Source organism: Heteronotia binoei, chromosome 16 (genome assembly GCF_032191835.1).
Source record: "Heteronotia binoei isolate CCM8104 ecotype False Entrance Well chromosome 16, APGP_CSIRO_Hbin_v1, whole genome shotgun sequence".
In the NCBI taxonomy this organism is placed as follows: Eukaryota; Metazoa; Chordata; class Lepidosauria; order Squamata; family Gekkonidae; genus Heteronotia; species Heteronotia binoei.
The window spans coordinates 12,077,386-12,091,288 of record NC_083238.1 but is presented as its reverse complement, the minus strand read 5'-3'; the positions used below and the strand labels follow the sequence as shown (position 1 = coordinate 12,091,288).

The following is a 13,903-nucleotide window of genomic DNA, read 5'->3' as shown; positions in this document are numbered from 1 at the left end:
AGAAAACTATTCTCAGATATATAGCCCACCTAGGTAACACACTTTCAAATGTACTTCATTTATTTATTTTAGACCAGTTTTTTTGGCTCAACCTCATCAAAAATTACTGTCTCTAGTTTCATTCTGCCTTTTCTGAAATTGTCCAGATTTTGCACTCCGCTGTCTCCAACCACAGCAAAGAGCCAGGCCAAGAGGGAAAGCTTTTGAAGAGTTCCCACAGCTGTGAAAACATAGGCCTCAGGCTGTGTGTTGAGTTACTTCAAACAGCTGCTTCAGGTGACTAAACACCTTGAATCTCATTCATCAACTGTTGTTTATACTGGCTGACAGACCAGACTTTGAGAATTAACTCTGGACAAGAAAAGGCTATACTAAATGCCAAGCATGGGAAAGGAACCTTGCTCCTTATATTATGAGAAAGACAGAGACAAAATTGCTGATGCCCCTGACAAAGCTATCGCTTGCCATGGACAGAAATGGTATAAGGTGCATAACCGAGTGGTTGTGTAAAGCTTATATAGAGTTCTGTTGCATGCAGAAATCACATCTCATCTAGCTCACACTTACTTTATGTGCAAGATGTTGCAATCTTCTGAGCAAGATTTTTCTTTAACAGAACAGGGTACAAGTTAATGCAGCGCGGTATTCACGAAGTTGTTCTTTGCATCCAGCATTTCCCAGATCAAGTTAGCCCACCATGCAACCTTAAACCAGTTACTCCCTTTTAACCCACTGACTTTTAGAACAATGTAACTTTGCCTTGGCTTGCATTGTCATTCTTAAAATGGCACTTAATGTTATTGTGGCTTATTGTGTTTAAAATAGGAGACCACAGTACAAGTAGAATTGCTAATTCCAGGATGGAAATTCCTGGAGATCTGGAGTAGAGTCTGGAGAGGGTGAGATTTGAAGAGAGGGATGGAGGCTCAGTGGTAGAGCATCTGCTTGGGAAGCAGAAGGTCCCAGGTTCAATCCCTGGCATCTCCAAAAAAGGGTCCAGGCAAATAGGTGTGAAAAACCTCAGCTGGAGACCCTGGAGAACTGCTGCCAGTCTGAAAAGACAATACTGACTTTGATGGACCAAAGATCTGATTCAGTATAAGGCAGCTTCATATGTTCATAAGAGAGGAGGGACCTCAGCAGGGAATAATATCAGAGGTTTTCAAAACAGCCGATTTCTTTTTTCTAGGAGAACTGATTACTGTAGTCTGGAGATCAGTTGAAATTCCAGGAGATCTCCTGGTTAAGCACACTTGAACATACTGAAGTGCACTCCACTCTGTTGGATTGTAGAAACAGATGATGGGGCACTGGTAGCTTTTACATAGGGTAGTGATGTGAACTAAAGCCTTTGGAACGGTCCTTCTTTACTGTGCATGAATATCGAAGTTTATTGTTCATCACTAGTGTTAAATTGCATAAACTGCATAAATCTTGAGATCCAGTTTGGTGTAGTGGTTAAGAGAATGGTCTCTGAGCTGAGAGAACCAAGTCTGATTCCCCACTCCTCCACATGAAGCCAGCCGTGTGACCTTGCATCAGTCGCAGTTCTCTCAGAGCTGTTCTCTCAAGAGTCATTCTCTGAGAGTTTTCTCACCTACCTCAAAGGCTGTTGTAGGAAGAAGAAGAGGAGATTATGAGCCACTCTGAGACTCCAAGTGAAGGGCAGGGTATAAAAGCCAACTCCTCCTCCTCCTCCTTCTCTTCTTCTTCTTCTTCTTCTTCTTCTTCTTCTTCTTCTTCTTCTTCTTCTTCTTCTTCTTCTTCTTCTTCTTCTTCTTCTTCTTCTTCTTCTTCTTCTTCTTCTTCTTCTTCTTCTTCTTCTTCTTCTTCTTCTTCACATAATGTTAGAAAGAACACACACACAGTGCATTAAGCACCCTTGCTTTTCTTTTTATAAAAAAACAGCACATTGAAACAAAATGTATATCTACCTATCTGTTTTCATGCACCCTTTTAAAACAAAAGGAAAACAATTAAAGCAAACATACCCGATACACTTTACACTTATCTGTTGATTGTAAAAATTCTATCAGTGGCTTTAGTCCTTGGCTTATCACTCCGGTTGAGATAACAGGCTTTCATCTCTTATACACACAAGAAGGTGACATGATAAGATATTTGCAATCATGTAACTGCTTTGCAATGGATCAAAGGAGACTGAAAGGAAATGACATGAGTCAGCTGCCAAGCGAAGTGCTACTAGTTAAGTTTGCTTTAAATATTGAAGAGGATTGTTAATATTTCCTTTTCATCTTGAAATCTGTCATTTGGTGATTTTTTTAAAAAATAATGTTATTGTTGCTAACAACATTTTCCATGGCTTTGAATGTAGAAAAACTACCAAATCATGGCAAATGGGGTCATTTGTTCTGGCACTTTTTCATCTATATAGTACAGATTTCAAGGAAATAGGGCATGCTTTCCTACTGTAGAATCATGCTTAGAATGGTGACACTTTAACATTGTTAATACAGTCTAGGTAGTTTCTTGAGATTTTAATAGTTTGCCTTATCATTGTAAAGTTTGTTTCTTAACAAAGCAAGAACATTCTTTGCAGTACAGAAATAATGGATTTAGAAGAAGAGGCCTTAGTTTTTTGAGACAGCAGAAATACTTCTATCTGCATAGAAATACATGTGTATATATTATCATTTATTTATTTATTATTTATTACATTGAGCTTATATCCCTCCCTCTCCACAAGTGGACTCAGGGCGGCTCACAACATTACATTACTACCATTAAAACCAATCAAACATATAAAACATAATTACATATTTAAATTATTTAAAACCATTTCATGGTGCTGTGTTAATACAGTACAATATAGGCGGTTCTGAAAATTCGGTGGTGACCACCAGTGTTCTACTTGGTGCTCTATATGATGTCCAGTGGCAGCTCTCTCTCAGTTAGATATTGAAGTCTACATGAGCAAAACGCTACTTTACGTAAGTCCCTATCTAGCAATTTGTACATGGTGTATCCACCAGCTACAAGAGCTACCCAGCAAAAGTTTACTTCAAATAGTTTATCACCATCATTTTTTTTAAAAGAAGCGAAGTATCTACTCAGATTCACAGAAAATAATAATAATAATAATAATAATAATAATAATAATAATAATAATAATAATAATAATAATAAGTTTTATTTATATCCCACCCTCCCCGCCAAGGCAGGCTCAGGGCGGCTAACAAGACGTGGTGTGTACCATGATTATAATACAATTCATATGATAAAATGCAATTAATAAATACAGTTAAAACAGTTACATACATTTTTTAAAAACTACAATAAATTAGGGGTGCTACCTTACAGTAATATATATATATCCAGATGGCCAGATGGCCAGATGTCACTTTCAGGGTTCCACCTTATAGGCTTGTTGAAAGAGGATAGTTTTGCAAGCCCTGCAGAACTGGTTAAAGTCCCACAGGGCTCGCACTTCCTCCGGTAGCTGATTCCACCAGTGGGGTGTCACGGCTCGAGTCTCAGATAAGGAACGACGGCTGCCAACGTCCCGGCAGCTGGCCAGAACTCTTGCAGCCGGCTGAGGAGTAGCGCAGGGGGTATCGTAAACAGTCCAATTAGTCAACGCCATAAATCAGTCCGGCCGAAGGATGAAACAGAGAGCGTAGTCACAGGAATGCAGAGGGTCGGAAGCCAGAGAAAGCAAAGCTGAATACAGTCAAAATACCTAAGCCAGTCCACAAAGCAGAGTCAGAGTCGAGAGTTCCAAGTCCAAGGTTCAAGCCAGGTCAGGAGTACACGGGTTCTCTCAGCAAGCAAGAGGGTGCGTGGTCACGTCCCAGTAGGATCGTTCGTTGCCAGCACAGTTTGCCCTAGGGCCAAGATTACAGATATACTGTGCTGGCTTGTTAACTCATTAGTATGCCGGGCTTAGATCTCTTCTCCCCCGCATGCGTGCCTCACTTCTTCTGCTTCGTATCTCCTGTCGTCTCCTTTCACGGAGCCGGCTAACAGGTGGTGGTGATTCCGGAGGGGATGAGCTGGGGCCCGGCGTGGCCTGATCAGTTCCAGGTGGCTCCTGCTGCCGGCTTGCTTCTTCGGGACTTACATCCAGGGCTGTTAAAGGCACCTGCTCTGAGCTAGCAGGGGCTGGATCAGGGGCAGGCATGACACTATCCCCCCCTCAGGCCCCCCCTCACCCAAGCCGCCTGGCTTATCAGGGTAGGCCTCATGGAATCGCTGGAGCAGGTCAGGGGCATGCAGGTGGGTAGCTGGTTCCCAGGAACGATCTTCGGGGGGGGGGGTAGCCCTCCCAGTCCACTAGGTACTGGAGCTGACCTCGGTGCAGCTGGGAGTCCAGGATCTGATGGACCTCGTACTCCTCATCATCATCCACCAAAACCGGTGGCGGAGGTGGGGGTGGAACGTCCCGGTTAGGGTCTGGCGCAGCCGCAGGTTGGAGGAGGGAGTGATGGAAAACCGGGTGTATCCGGAGGTGGACGGGAAGGCGCAGGCGGAACGCCACCGGGTTGATTTGCGCCTCGATTGGAAAGGGGCCGATGAAGCGAGCGGTTAACTTGGAGGACCGGCCAGGGGTCCGGAGATACCGGGTAGAGAGCCAGACGGAATCCCCGACCTTGAGGGTGGGCCCTTCCTGGCAATGCCGATCTGCAGCCAGTTTATACGTGTCTTTGGCGCGTTGGAGCTGGGCGCGCAGGAGGTCATGGAGCGCATGAAGTTCCTCGATCCGGTTGTCTGCTGCGGGAACACCGGCGGAGAGGCCGAGCGGAAGGAAGAATCTGGGGTGCTGTCCGTAGTTGGCCGCATATGGTGTGGTCTGCGTGGAGCTGTGTACGGCATTGTTGTAAGCGAACTCTGCCAGTGGTAGCAGAGAGGCCCAGTTGTCTTGTTGGTAACTGGTGTAACAGCGTAAGTACTGCTCCAGGGTTGCGTTGGTGCACTCCGTCTGGCCGTCGGTCTGGGAATTGTAGGCGGAAGACAAGTGAAGCTCCGTCCCCAAACCTTGCTGGAAACCTTGCCAAAAGCGGGAGGTAAATTGCGGGCCCCGATCAGAGACAATCTGCTTGGGTAACCCGTGCAGGCGGAAAATGTGGTTCAGGTAGAGCTGGGCGGTTTCCGGCCCTGACGGCACTTTGGCGCAGGGGGCAAAATGGGCCATCTTGGTGAACAGGTCCACCACGACAAAGATGCACGTGTGTCCTTGGGATCGGGGTAGGTCTACAATGAAGTCCATGGACACCATGTCCCAGGGACCGGAGGGAGTAGGAAGGGGCTGCAGGAGGCCGGAGGGCTTGGCAGGTATGTTTTTAGCTCGGTGGCAGACCTCACATGAAGCCACATACCAACTAATGTCCGCTCGGACGCGAGGCCACCAAAAGTCTCTGGTCAGCAGATGGGCTGTTTTGTGTTGCCCGAAGTGGCCGGCCGGGGGTGCGTCGTGGGTGAGGTGGAGGATGCGGGATTGGAGAGGCCCTGGAGGGACGTACAACTGCACCCGATGGTAGAGCAGCCCATCCCGGGTGGTCAGTTCTCCGGCAGGGTCTTGCTGCAGTTCCTGCAGGTGTTTTTGGGCCCAGGGGTCGGTGGCCTGACTGGCCTGTATCTCTGCCACTAAGGCTGTTGCAGTCAGGGTGGCGGCAAAGACCGTAGGTGGCAGGATGCTAGCCTTGGGGGCTTCTGTAGCACTAGGGGTGCCATAGTCTGGCCGGCGGGACAGAGCGTCGGCCTTCTGGTTTTGGGTGTGCGGGATGTAGGAGATGGTGAAGTTGAAACGAGAGAAGAACAGGGACCACCGGATCTGTCGCTGGTTCAGCCGGCGGGTGGTCTGCAGGTGTTCCAGGTTCCGGTGGTCTGTGAATACCTGGACCGGGTGTCTTGCTCCTTCAAGGTGGTGCCGCCAGACCTCGAAAGCCACCTTGATGGCCAAGAGTTCTCGCTCCCATATGGTATAGTTGCGTTCGGTGGTGGAGAGCTGCCGGGAGTAGTAAGCGCAGGGTTGCCATGGCTGACTGGGGTCGTCCCGCTGGGAGAGCACGGCCCCGATGGCCACATTGGAGGTGTCTGCTTCCACCATGAAGGGCAAGCGGGGATCAGGGTATCGCAAGAGGGGACTGGAGGAGAAGCGGCGCTTGAGGTCGCGGAAGGCCTGGTCAGCTTCCAGGGTCCATTGGAAGGGTTCCTTAGAACGGAGGAGCCGAGTCAAGGGCTTGGTTAGGTTGGCGTAGCCAGTGATGAACTGCCGGTAGTAGTTGGCAAAGCCCAGGAGGCGTTGGACGTCCTTCCGATTCTGTGGGGCCTGCCACTGAAGGATGGCATCAACCTTCTTTGGATCCATCTGAGTCCCTTGGGGAGAGATGATGTGCCCCAAGAACTCAACCGACGGGAGATGGAAGGCGCATTTCTCCAGCTTGGCATAAAGGCGGTGAGCTCTGAGCCGCTGTAGCACCTGTCGTACGTGTTGGACGTGTTCCTGCACGGAGGTGGAGTAGACCAAAATGTCATCCAGGTAAATAATCAGGAACCGGTCCAGCAGGTCGCGGAACACGTCGTTCATGAACCGTTGGAACACGGCAGGGGCGTTTGTGAGCCCAAATGGCATGACCAGGTGTTCATATTGGCCATACCTGGTACCAAAAGCGGTCTTCCCCTCGGGAGTCAGGCGAGGGCGGGCGACGCCCAGCTGCATGGGTTCCGCAGCTGGAGGAAGAGCTAGGGTACCTGGAGAAGGAGCAGCTGTGGGGACCCTTGCTGGGGCGTTGCCTCCTTTCTGCTTCTGGCGGCAGCTCTGCAGCCGCCCATCAATGCGCAGGCATAAAAGGATCAGGTCTTGTAGGGAGGCTGGTCAGTCACTGCGGGCCAGTTCATCCAGGATGGCATCAGAGAGTCCCTCAGTATATTGGTCCATTAGGGCAGCTTCATTCCAGGCCAGGTCTTGAGCCAACAACTGGAATTCAGTGGTGTAGTGTGAGACAGAGTTTTGGCCCTGTTGCAAAGTCCGTATCTTGCGGTTGGCCGTCTCAGCTCGCACTGGGTTGGCATAGGCAGCCGTGAAATGTGCCTTGAAACGGGGGTAATCTGCTAGCAGCGGCGATGCTTCCAACAGCAGGGGAGTGGCCCATTTGGCTGCTTGCCCTTTTAGCAGGCTCAAAATAAAACAGACCTTGGTCTTGTCTGTAGGGAAATCGCTTTGCCTTATCTCAATATACAGTTCACATTGAGCGAGGAAGGCAGGGAATTCTTCCAGACTCCCTCCAAACTTGTCAGGGACACTCACCGGGCAGCGGGAGTGCGGAGCTGCTGCGATAGCCAGGGCAGTAGCATTGGAAGCTGTTTGTTGTTGTAGTGTGATTACAGCCTGCGTCAGCTGCTGCACCTGGTCTAGGAGCCCCGACAGTGGGTCCACGCCGCCTGCCGCTTGGTCGGTCATGGGGGAGCCTGGTGAGTTATGGGTGCTGGCAAGCTGTCACGGCTCAAGTCTCAGATAAGGAACGACGGCTGCCAACGTCCCGGCAGCTGGCCAGAACTCTTGAAGCCGGCTGAGGAGTAGTGCAGGGGGTATCGTAAACAGTCCAATTAGTCAACACCATAAATCAGTCCGGCCGAAGGATGAAACAGAGAGCGTAGTCACAGGAATGCAGAGGGTCGGAAGCCAGAGAAAGCAAAGCTGAATACAGTCAAAATACCTAAGCCAGTCCACAAAGCAGAGTCAGAGTCGAGAGTTCCAAGTCCAAGGTTCAAGCCGGGTCAGGAGTACACGGGTTCTCTCAGCAAGCAAGAGGGTGCAGAGCGTGGTCACGTCCCAGTAGGATCGTTCGTTGCCAGCACAGTTTGCCCTAGGGCCAAGATTACAGATATACTGTACTGGCTTGTTAACTCATTAGTATGCCGGGCTTAGATCTCTTCTCCCCCGCATGCGTGCCTCACTTCTTCTGCTTCGTATCTCCTGTCATCTCCTTTCACGGAGCCGGCTAACAGGTGGTGGTGATTCCGGAGGGGATGAGCTGGGGCCCGGCGTGGCCTGATCAGTTCCAGGTGGCTCCTGCTGCCGGCTTGCTTCTTCGGGACTTACGTCCAGGGCTGTTAAAGGCGCCTGCTCTGAGCTAGTAGGGGCTGGGTCAGGGGCAGGCATGACATGGGGAGCCATTATTGAGAAGGCCTGCTCCCTCGCTGAAGATAGACATGGATTATGAAATATTCAGAGAATAAAACTTACTTATTAATTTATATATTACAATATTTTCCCCCAGCCTTTCCTCTTGATTCAAGGCAATCATTGTCATCTCTTTCTGAAAAACCAAGGTCTGTGAATCCATGCTGACTTTCTCTTGAATGATAACAAACTTCTCTCTGCGTAACATTATCCACATCATAAATATTCTGCTGATTCATGAAACCAAAGAGTTGAAAAGCCCCAACTCCCAACTTTACTAGCAATATAGCCCTAAAAAATGGTCAAGTACTTGTCCAGTGAGTTCATAGAAGGCTATCTCACAACCAGAACAGATAACTTGAGAACTCAAAACACTTTTTTGAGCATGTATGAAATCCTAAGATTTGCAATACATACAATGTAAAATAAGCCTGCTTCTCAATGCAAAGTATTCTGAGGTAGATAACAGGTTAAAATCATAATTTGAAACATAATATAGAAATATAATTATGTCACCCATAGAAAAAGCATAAAGCCCAGGAATACCTACAGAAAGAGGGAGCAGGATCTTTTTAAAAAGCCAAATGTCTGGGTGAATAGAAATCTTTACCAGTCTAGTTAGGAACCATCCAAATTAGTTATGTATTTAATTAATTTACTCAAATTACCCCAGCTTTCCCCACAGTGTGGACCAGAATTGGCCTACACCATTCATTTAGTATATTATCACCAACAGACATTGGTTTAAAACTTCTACTGCAACATTTGACTTAAAGAAAAATATATTTAATTAAGTACTTGGGATTTAAGATATTTGGGATTGCAAAGGAAGGGGGATAAAGTCATGTCCTGTGAGTGGAACCCCTTCTGCCCACAGAATCACTCCATTGGATCTAAGTCACAGTAGCATCTAGTGAAAACATTCTTGTATGTATAATCAAACTAAGCTAAATTAATCACCACAATGAGAACTTTCTGATTTTCCAGTTTCAGTTCAAACACAACAAATATTTTCCAGAGGAAACTGTTGAACATCTGGGAACGAATAATTAAATACTGCATAATCACAGATGAAAGAGAAAGTGATACACTTCGATGTATGAATTCTAGTGCTTTCTCCTTCTTGAATAGCCCTGCTCTCTGTCCGTCTCTCTATTTAAAGAGGATTTCAGGATAGTAAATCAGAGTATAATATGGAAATGTACATGAACTTGCTTTGGTTTCATTCTTGAATTTTATTTTTGTTTTCATTTTATTGTTTTATGAACTTTCATCTTAATGTACTATTTCATTTTAATTGTTTTCAATGGGGAATGCATTTCTGAATCTAGTCCTCCTCCCCCCAAACTAATTGTAAAAAATATATATATATATCTATGAAATCCCTTTCCTAATCCTTGCTCCAGTAACAGAGACAAAATTACCCTCCTTGGTTGCTGTGAGTTGTTGGGTAATAACGTCTGCAAAGGAACCACATATATAACAAAAATGGTGGCACTGCTCCTGTTTATAGGGAATCCAAATGAAACCTTCCCAGCATAACAGAGACAATACGGTGACTGACAGAAATACAGTGTGCAAAAAGGTTCTATTTATTTTGTTGATTAGATTGATGTACACTCTGCCCATTGGTTAACTTGCTTGCCACTTCCATTATCTCTTCCTTCTAACTTTCCTGCTCCCACTATCCAAATCAAACTGAAGAAGCATCTGTGAGGAAGAAAGAGTATGATCTTTCCTGATTATTTCCTTTTCTTTTTTTTTTTACAGTCTGGATTCAGTATGAAAACTGCATCAGTGAATGAGCTGTGGGATTTGAATAGTTCCCATCTACACTGACATCTGACCACTTGTGGATGACAGTGGAAAGGGTGTTCCTTCCACTTTCTTAACCAGTTTACAACTCTAACCACTGCTGGATTACTGGGTCTTGAACGCAGCTGTCTGTATTTTTTTTGTCTGTTTTAGCTCTGCCAATCAAATAGACGCTGTTTACTCTATGCCTGAATGGGTGTAACTATTGCCTCCAGAAATCTTCTGCAATGACCAGAAGAAAAAGAGGAAATCATGAAAAAATCTTGTAATTCAAACTGGCTATTGAGTTAAACTCAAACTATTGGGAGTTTTTGCTAGAATAATTTCCCACACCCAAAATTAGGGAAGACTGATTTGTCCCCAAGTAATCTGTAACTCTATCCACATAGTTTTGTGCAAATATCGAAAAAAAGCTTAGAAAATGTGAAAAACTACACTGTTCTTTTTCTACTTACTCATCTTCCAATTTTTTTTTGGGGGGGGGGGTGTAGGTGGAATTCACTGATGCCTGAGGCTATTTCGATTAAGGTGATGATGGATTTTCTGTGATGGATTTATAATATGTGGTGGTGATTGTTTTATTTATAGTTTTTAATGTTGATATTTTTAATATAGGTTTTTATACCTATTGGCATGTCTATCATAATTCACCTTGGACCTTTCAGGAGAAAAGGAGCGATATAAATATTGCCAATAAATAAATATGCAGTATTACCACTGTTTTTTTTTTTTCTTGTAACTTACATTTTACAAGACAATTCATGAGACTGAAAGTAAAGATGGGAAGTTAAAAAGGTGAGAAAAAAGACACAGACAGAATATTGTAGGCCAAATGCATTACTCCTCCTCTTATAGATGAAGATTTTTTTGAGCATTAGGGGAAGAAAACCAAACTTGAATCAATATTAGCAATCTCTTATGAATTCATTCAAGATACAGATATTTTAGCACCATTTAGTTCATGTGACTCCATTCTCATATCCACATCTCAGTTAGTTTACCTCTAATTCGAACATAAGAACATGCAGGGGTCATTTTGTAGAAAAATAGGTATTGGAGCTCATCCCGGGATTGGTAGCCGCCACCACCTCCTGTGGCAGTGAATTCCACATGTTAATCACCCTTTGGGTGAAGAAGTGCCTCCTTTTATCTGTTCTAACTCGACTGCTCAGCAATTTCATTGAATGCCCACAAGTTCTTGTATTGTGAGAAAGGGAGAAAAGTACTTCTTTCTCTACCTTCTCCATCCCATGCATTACCTTGTAAACCTCTATCATGTCACCCCGCAGTTAACGTTTCTTCAAGCTAAAGAGCCCCAAGCATTTTAACCTTTCTTCAAGCCAGTGGCCATCTAGACCAGAATCCTGTCTCACACAGTGATCAGTTACTCTGGCCAACAGCAGTGCATAGAGGCTGAGGCCTTCCCCTGATGTTGTCTCCTAGCACTGGTTTTCAAAGGTTTCTTCCCTCTGAATGTGCAGGTTTCCCTGCTAGCTCTTCCCTGGCTAGTATGTTTTCACTGTGAAATGTTCCTGCTTCCTGCAGTACAGTCTCTCGAATTCCTTACAAATACCATTTTAGTGGTAAAAGTGCTGCTAAATTTCCAGGCGACTGCCTGTCCTTATCCTATGAATAGCATTCCCATTTGCCAGTCCTCAAGTGCTGATGTTCTGTCTCTGATGGAGATGTCCGGAGCCAGTTAGATATTTGTTCTTATTGAGAAATGAACCTTATCCAAGGTTGTCATTGTTGTTATTTCCTTTCTGATCTCCTTGTATCTCAGTCCATCGGAGATCAGTAAAGCAGGCATCACCAAGACACGAGGAGCTTTATACAAACTTAGACCTTCTAAAATTAAAATTGACTACCATCAAGGCTAGCCTCAGCGTGTCCGGCACCCAAGGCAAGACCCTGCCCCTCCACCCACACCTGTCCTCTCTTGCCCCTGGCAAGAGCAAGGGTGAGCGCTACTGCACCAGTGCAGTGTGGCACCTGCACCTGAGAGCATGTGTACTGCCTGGCTGCTGTCACTTTTGGAAGCTTCTGGAAGTGATGGCAGCTGGGCAGAGCAATGGTGGCCAGGCAGCATGCATGCTCTGAAGCACAGGTGAAGGATGGTGGCTTAATGGCAGAGCATCTGCTTGGGAAGCAGAAGGTCCCAGGTTCAATCCCTGGCATCTCCAAAAAAGGGTCCAGGCAAATAGGTGTGAAAAACCTCAGCTTGAGACCCTGGAGAGCCATGAATAATGGGGCTGTGGCTCAGTGGTAGAGCATCTGCTTGGGAAGCAGAAGGTCCCAGGTTCAATCCCCGGCATCTCCAAAAAAGGGTCCAGGGAAATAGGTGTGAAAAACCTCAGCTTGAGACCCTGGAGAGCCATGACTGGGGCTGGAGCTCAGTGGTAGAGCATCTGCTTGGGAAGCAGAAGGTCCCAGGTTCAATCCCCGGCATCTCCAAAAAAGGGTCCAGGGAAATAGCTGTGAAAAACCTCAGCTTGAGACCCTGGAGAGCCATGAATAATGGGTCTGTGGCTCAGTGGTAGAGCATCTGCTTGGGAAGCAGAAGGCCCCAGGTTCAATCCCTGGCATCTCCAACTAAAAGGGTCCAGGCAAATAGGTGTGAAAAGCCTCAGCTTGAGACCCTGGAGACCCATGAATGGGGCTGTGGCTCAGTGGTAGAGCATCTGCTTGGAAAGCAGAAGGCCCCAGGTTCAATCCCCGGCATCTCCAAAAAGGGTCCAGGCAAGTAGGCGTGAATAACCTCAGCTTGAGACCCTGGATAGCCACTGCCAGTCTAAGAAGACAATACTGACTTTGATGGACCGAGGGTCTGATTCAGTATAAGGCAGCTTCAGATGTTCATATATGTTCATACTGCCACCTTAGCACTCGCATATTTCCCTCACCAAAGAGGCGAGAGTGGGGGGAGGGACAAAATTGGCACCCCCAGGCCATGCCCTAGGCAGATGCCTAGGGCTGCCTCATGGATGGACTGTCCCTAGCTGTCCCTCATTTACTCAGACTTTTTAGGTACTCTGCTGAAAATGCCATAGTGCAGTGGCTAACAGTGATGTCCCAAACAGAGCTGCACCCTTAGCATTCACTAGTGGGTTCAGAATAGTGTTGCTCTCCTTTAGATTGCACTATAAGAAACTGATAGTCCCTGGCCCATAGGATGCCCATTTAACCTCAACCAGGGTGAGAGCTTTTTCAGCCCTCACCCCGACCTGTTGGAACATACTCCCATTTGAGATCAGGGCCCTGCAAAACTTAGTATAGTTCTGCAGGACCTGTAAAAGAGCCAGCTTGGTGTAGTGGTTAAGTGTGCGGACTCTTATCTGGGAGAACCGGGTTTGATTCCCCACTCCTCCACTTGCACCTGCTGGCATGGCCTTGGGTCAGCCATAGCTCTGGCAGAGGTTGTCCTTGAAAGGGCAGCTGCTGGGAGAGCCCTCTCCAGCCCCACCCACCTCACAGGGTGTCTGTTGTTGGGGAGGAAGGGAAAGGAGATTGTGAGCCGCTCTGAGACTCTTCGGAGTGGGGGGTGGGATATAAATCCAATATCTTCATCTACCTCACAGGGTGTCTGTTGTGGGGGAGGAAGGGAAAGGAGATTGTGAGCCGCTCTGAGACTCTTCGGAGTGGAGGGCGGGATATAAATCCAATATCTTCATCTACCTCACAGGGTGTCTGTTGTGGGGGAGGAAGGGAAAGGAGATTGTGAGCTGCTCTGAGACTCTTCGGAGTGGAGGGCGGGATATAAATCCAATATCTTAATCTACCTCACAGGGTGTCTGTTGTGGGGGAGGAAGGGAAAGGAGATTGTGAGCCGCTCTGAGACTCTTCGGAGTGGGGGGCGGGATATAAATCCAATATCTTCATCTACCTCACAGGGTGTCTGTTGTGGGGGAGGAAGGGTAAGGAGGTTGTGAGCCGCTCTGAGACTCT

At 46.8% G+C, this 13,903-nt stretch overlaps 1 non-coding gene across 1 annotated transcript; it reads left to right on the top strand.

The window, feature by feature from the left end:
- Nucleotides 1–12,613: 12,613 nt before the first annotated feature.
- On the top strand, nucleotides 12,614–12,685 carry TRNAS-GGA (transfer RNA serine (anticodon GGA)). The gene has a single exon. It is a non-coding gene; the product is annotated as a tRNA-Ser (tRNA).
- Nucleotides 12,686–13,903: the final 1,218 nt, after the last annotated feature.